General features: G+C 46.4%; 1 pseudogene; it reads left to right on the forward strand.

The window, feature by feature from the left end:
- LOC123116256 (probable potassium transporter 17) overlaps positions 1–4,941 on the forward strand; it is a 19,298-nt pseudogene extending 14,357 nt beyond the window's left edge.
- Positions 4,942–5,887: the final 946 nt, after the last annotated feature.

Below are 5,887 nucleotides of genomic sequence, written 5' to 3' on the forward strand. Positions count from 1 at the left end.
CGGCCCCTGCTGCATCTGCGCCGCTCGGCCCTTGCCAGGTCGGGCGCCGCTAGCGCCCCAGCGCCCGCTCGCCCGTGCGCCCGTGCCCGCTCGCCCGTGCGCCCGTCCCCGCTGTGGCCAGGGCCATTGACCACTGGGCCAGTGCCCCCCTGGCCCTATGACATGTGGGGCCCAGCCCCAGAACGTTTTTTTAAAAGGAATAAAAAAGGAATTAAAAATAATGATAAAATAAATAAATAAATAATATCAATCAATTAATTAATTAATTAATAACTTAATTAATTCTGTTAACTAACTACTAAACCAAATTAACCTGCTAATTAATCTGTCTAAACCATTAGTTAGTTAGTTAGGCAATGACATGCGGGACCCCCATGTCAGGTTGACCAGGTCAACTGCTGATGTCATGCTGACGTCAGAAATCACTATTCTGGATAATGTTAGGGGTAAATAATTAAATAAATTCTAAAAATGATTAAATCTTTTAAAATTAATATAAAATAATCCGTAACTCGGATGGAAAAACTTTGTACATGAAAGTTGCTCAGAACGATGAGAAGAATCCAGATACACGGCCCATTCGTCCGCCACACATCCCTAGCATAGTGAACCTGCAACATTTCACCTCCGGTTCATCTATCCGAAAAAGCGAAACGTCGGGGATACTTTCCCGGATGTTTCCCCCCTTCACCAGTATCACCTACTACCACGTTAGGGCACACCTAACACCGCGCATTGTCTTGTTACGCTTTGTGATACTTTAATTGCTCTGTTATTTATTGTGTTCCCTCTCCGTTACTTCTTTCCGATAGACCCCGAGACTGCCGGCGACCCCCAGTTCGACTACGATGTTTACGAACCCTCCTTGCCGGAGCAACCAGGCAAGCCCCCTCCTTGATCACCAGATATCGCCTATTCTCCTCTATACTGCTTGCATTAGAGTAGTGTAGCATGTTACTGCTTTCCGTTAATCCTATTCTGATGCATAGCCTGACATTGTTGCTACATCTGTTGATACCTTACATGCAATCCTAAATACTTAGTATAGGATGCTAGTTTATCATCATTGGCCCTACATTCTTGTCAGTCTGCCTTGCTATACTATTGGGCCGTGATCACTCGGGAGGTGATCACGGGTATATACTATACATATATACATACATATAGATGGTGACTAAAGTCGTGTCAGCTCGATGAGTACCCGTAAGTGATTCTGATGAGGGGGCTGAAAGAACAGGTGGCTCCATCCCGGTAGAGGTGGGCGTGGGTTCCCGACGGCCCCCAACTGTTACTTTGTGGCGGAGCGACATGGCAGGTTGAGACCACCTAGGAGACAGGTGGGCCTGGCCCTATTCGACGTTCGCGAATACTTAACACGCTTAACGAGATCTTGGTATTTGATCTGAGTCTGGCTAGTGGCCTATTCGCACTAACCAACTACGCGGGAAAGATATGGGCACTCGACGTCGTGGTATCAGCCGAAGCCTTCGTGACGTCAGCGACTGAGCGGCGCGCGCCGGGTTGGTCTGCGTTAACGCAACTTCCTTTGTAATGGAGGTTGCTAGGTCTGCTCACTGGCCGCGTACGCAACATGCAGGTGTACTAAGGGCGATGGGCCCAGACCCCTGTGCGCTTAGGTTTAGACAGGCGTGCTGACCTCTCTGTTGTGCCTAGGTGGGGCTGCGATGTGTTGATCTTCCGAGGCCGGGCATGACCCAGGAAAGTGTGTCCGGCCAAATGGGATCGAGCGTGTTGGGTTATGTGGTGCACCCTTGCAGGGAAGTTAGTCTATTCGAATAGCCGTGATCTTCGGTAACAGGACGACTTGGAGTTGTACCTTGACCTTATGACAACTAGAACCGGATACTAAATAAAACACACCCTTCCAAATGCCAGATACAACCCGGTGATCGCTCTCTAACAGGGCGACGAGGAGAGGATTGCCGGGTAGGATTATGCTATGCGATGCTACTTGGAGGACTTTAGTGTACTCTCTTCTACATGCTGCAAGACGGAGGCTGCCAGAAGCGTAGTCTTCGATAGGACTAGCTATCCCCCTCTTATTCTGGCATTCTGCAGTTCAGTCCACTGATATGGCCTCCTTACACATATACCCATGCATATGTAGTGTAGTTCCTTGCTTGCGAGTACTTTGGATGAGTACTCACGGTTGCTTTCTCCCCCCTTTTCCCCCTTTCCTTTCTTTCTGGTTGTCGCAACCAGATGCTGGAGTCCAGGAGCCAGACGCCACCGTCGACGATGACTCCTACTACACCGGAGGTGCCTACTACTACGTGCAGGCTGCTGACGACGAGCAGGAGTAGTTAGGAGGATCCCAGGCATGAGGCCTGCGCCTCTTTCGATCTGTATCCCAGTTTGTGCTAGCCTTCTTAAGGCAAACTTGTTTAACTTATGTCTGTACTCAGATATTGTTGCTTCCGCTGACTCGTCTATGATGGAGCACTTGTATTCGAGCCCTCGAGGCCCCTAGCTTGTATTATGATGCTTGTATGACTTATTTATGTTTTAGAGTTGTGTTGTGATATCTTCCCGTGAGTCCCTGATCTTGATCGTACACATTTGCGTGCATGATTAGTGTACGATTAAATCGGGGGCGTCACATTGGCCATATGGAGTGTGCCGACCGTAGTACTCTCCCCCACGGTCGGACCTGACTATCTTTATTCTTTTATCATGCTGGATTTCAACTTCAGCTTTGAATATTTCAAATTTATCCAATGCTTCAGATCTTTCTTTGATTGGATAAATATATCCATAGCGAGAGTAATCATCTATGAATGTTATGAACGAGTCATATCCATCCACACTTTTCACCGGAAATGGTCCACAAATGTCAGTGTGGATGATATCTAGTGTGCCCGTGCTATGGATTGCACCTTTTTCGATTTGTTTTATATACTTTCCTTTAATGCAATCTATGCATTGTTCTAAGTCTAATAATTCTAACGGAGGAAAATTTTCACTTTTGACTAATCTTTTTATTGTCCCCTTGGAAATATGGCCCAAGCGACAGTGCCATAATTTCGACGAGTCAAATGTTCTCTTTCTTTCCTTTTGTTCTTTATTCGGCGCGGAAACATGTTCTTTCACATTGCATACAGAATAAACGTTTTCACGAAGTGATAACAAATAAAGCTCACCTTGTAGTAAAGCATCACCCACATAAGCATTATTTAACCATATGGCACACTTGCCATGTCCAAAATAACATTCATAATTATCTTTGTCCAAACAAAAAACACTAATTAAGTTTCTATGACATGATGGAACAAATAAAACATCTCTAAGTAGAAGATTGAATCCGTTAGCTAACTCCAAGGAGATGTCACCGATAACTTCAACGTCTGCTTCAACTTCGTTTGCCACTTCAATGCGTCTTTCGCTTCTTAGCGTAGTCTGCGTCGAATGGAATCCCTCTTTTTGCCATGACTGACTTGAGCCAAGCAGCGCAGTCTTTCTTGTAATGCCCTTTCTGCTTGCAGTGGAGACAAGTGTCTTTGTCCACTGAGAAAGATTGTTGCTGATGTTGATGCTGATAGGGGGCTTTTCCATGTTTTGAAGGAGAACTTTTGTTTTTTTGATTGTAATTCTTTTTCTTGTGATCCTTCACATAGTTGAGTGAACTACCATGTGCAGCTTTGAGTCTGTCCTCTTCTTGGACACACATTGCTATTGTCAATGTCCCATGTTCCAGGTGACATACTATAGTTTACAACAAAAGTTTCAAACTCCTTTGGCAGTGAAGCCATGACTAGGTGGATCAGGAGCTTTGGTTTGATCTCCAGATCCTCATCCATGGGCTTTAGCTTTGCTGCCATATTGCTCATCCTCAGGATGTGCCCTCTTATTCCATGACTACCATATGTGTAGCGTTGTGTCACCAGTTGCTCTAACACCTGGGTGGCACATATCTTTGAAGAGCCAGTAAACTGGCTCTTTATCTTTGTAAGGAACTCCCCTGCGGAAGTGCACTCTGCAATGGAGCCCACAATGATGCTCTCAATTGTATTTTTTATAAATGTCATGCACTTTTTGTTTGCATTGACCCACTTTTGGTTATCTATGATGTAGGACATCTCCGAAGGAGCATAGTCCCTCCTCTTTTTAGGCCATGCATCATCATCATCAGTGGCCTCTCTTACTGGCTCTGTGGGTCTGACCGGCTGTGGTTCCTCCAGAACCCAGTCAAGATCAGCACAAACAAATGCTAGTTCTACTTTCTTCCTCTACTCAGTGTGGTTGTCACCTCTAAGTGTCAGAAATTCTTTTAGGCAACTCATCAAGTGAAAGCCTCCTTCTCCAGGTGCGGATGAGCTCGATCCAGCGCCGGCCATGGTGGTGTGGTGACGGCGGCGACGTGGACAGAGATGACGGCGGTGGTGTGCTTCCCGTGAGCACCACGCTTACCCTAGATCAGTAGGGAGTGTTCGGTGGGGTTTGTGGCAGCGATCAACCCCGTGAGTCGTGCCCCGGCCCCCACCTCTGTTATATAGCGCGGGTCGTAGGGGCCCACCAACCATGGTTTGGTTGGCGCCCCCGATCAGGGCGTGAGTCAGGGCCCGTCAAGCCGTTGGGCTCGATCGGGAGGAGATCAACCTAACAAACCTGAGCCTCAAAGGGGGCGAAGATCTTGTCACACAGGTCATGAGATGCCTGAAGCAGCACATTGCGATGAGCACCGACCGACGATCATCTGTTTCCACTGAGGAAGAGATTGCCAACTTGGAGGCGGCAAGTTCAGCCGAGGTGGTGCATGTCCGGGGCAAGATGAGGTTCTATGTGGGTGATAATGCCAGCTGTTTTGACAAGGTCATGCTCCGATTCTACGAGTTCTTGCATAGCATCTGCAGATCGGCACTGCCGACTCTGGGGATGCCTCTGTAGCAGCGAGTTGAGATCGGCATGTTGAACAAGGTTTGAGGCGCCGCATCAACTGTTTTTGGTATGGATCTCGTGAAAATGGCCACACTCTCCATAATATACCGTCATGTCGGAAGTGCCATTTGTGTTGGCCAAGCCATATTTTTTGCAAGCAATGAAAACGGTTGGTGCACATCTTTTGTGAAGATTTTTAAACTGACATGAAGACAAGTGGGCCTGAACTATTGGATTATTTGGCATCTCAATTCCTGGTATATAAGACATAAGAGTGATGGCACGAAAGTTGGGCCAACAAAGCGGGAGAAGGGTACCGTGAAGTCAGCGAAAAGTGCCACCATGTCTCCTGTAAGAAATTCTGGGCGGGTTTTGCTGGAATTTAGTCTATTTGGGCAGCCCAATAACTATTTCAGAAATTCCTAATAAATCCTAGAGGCCCACTTAGCCCATTTATGCAAGGCAAGAGATACTACTAAAAGTTTAGTCCCACATTGCTAGTTTAGAGGGGGTTGGACCTCTTTATAAGGGAGGCTCCTTCCCCACTTGTATGAGCATGAGAACAAGAGGGACATCCATGTGCGCTCCTCCTCCGCCGCCCGTCCGTCGCGCCGCGGGTCTCTTCACGTGCTGCCTGTTCACTTCTTGGCTCTAGTTTCTGCCCTACGTATGATAGGTTCTATGTCGTATAAGTAACTTCATCTAGTGTCTGTTCTAGATGTGTTTACCTCAAGTTTTTATATGCAAACGATGTTTACCTTCTCTCTGTCAGATTGCATGACTTGCTTTATATTTGCTATTTTAATCATGCTTTATCTAGTATTTCTGTTAATAAAATCATTCGATAAATTGCTCATTTTTCCAACAGGTTTGACCAGTTCAGTAGGAAACGTGTCAAGAACTCAAGATTTATTATAATAAAATCATTCGATAAATTGCTCATTTTTCCAACAGGTTTGACCAGTTCAGTAGGAAACGTGTCAAGAACTCA

The sequence above is a fragment of the Triticum aestivum genome, chromosome 5B (genome assembly GCF_018294505.1).
Source record: "Triticum aestivum cultivar Chinese Spring chromosome 5B, IWGSC CS RefSeq v2.1, whole genome shotgun sequence".
In the NCBI taxonomy this organism is placed as follows: domain Eukaryota; kingdom Viridiplantae; phylum Streptophyta; class Magnoliopsida; order Poales; family Poaceae; genus Triticum; species Triticum aestivum.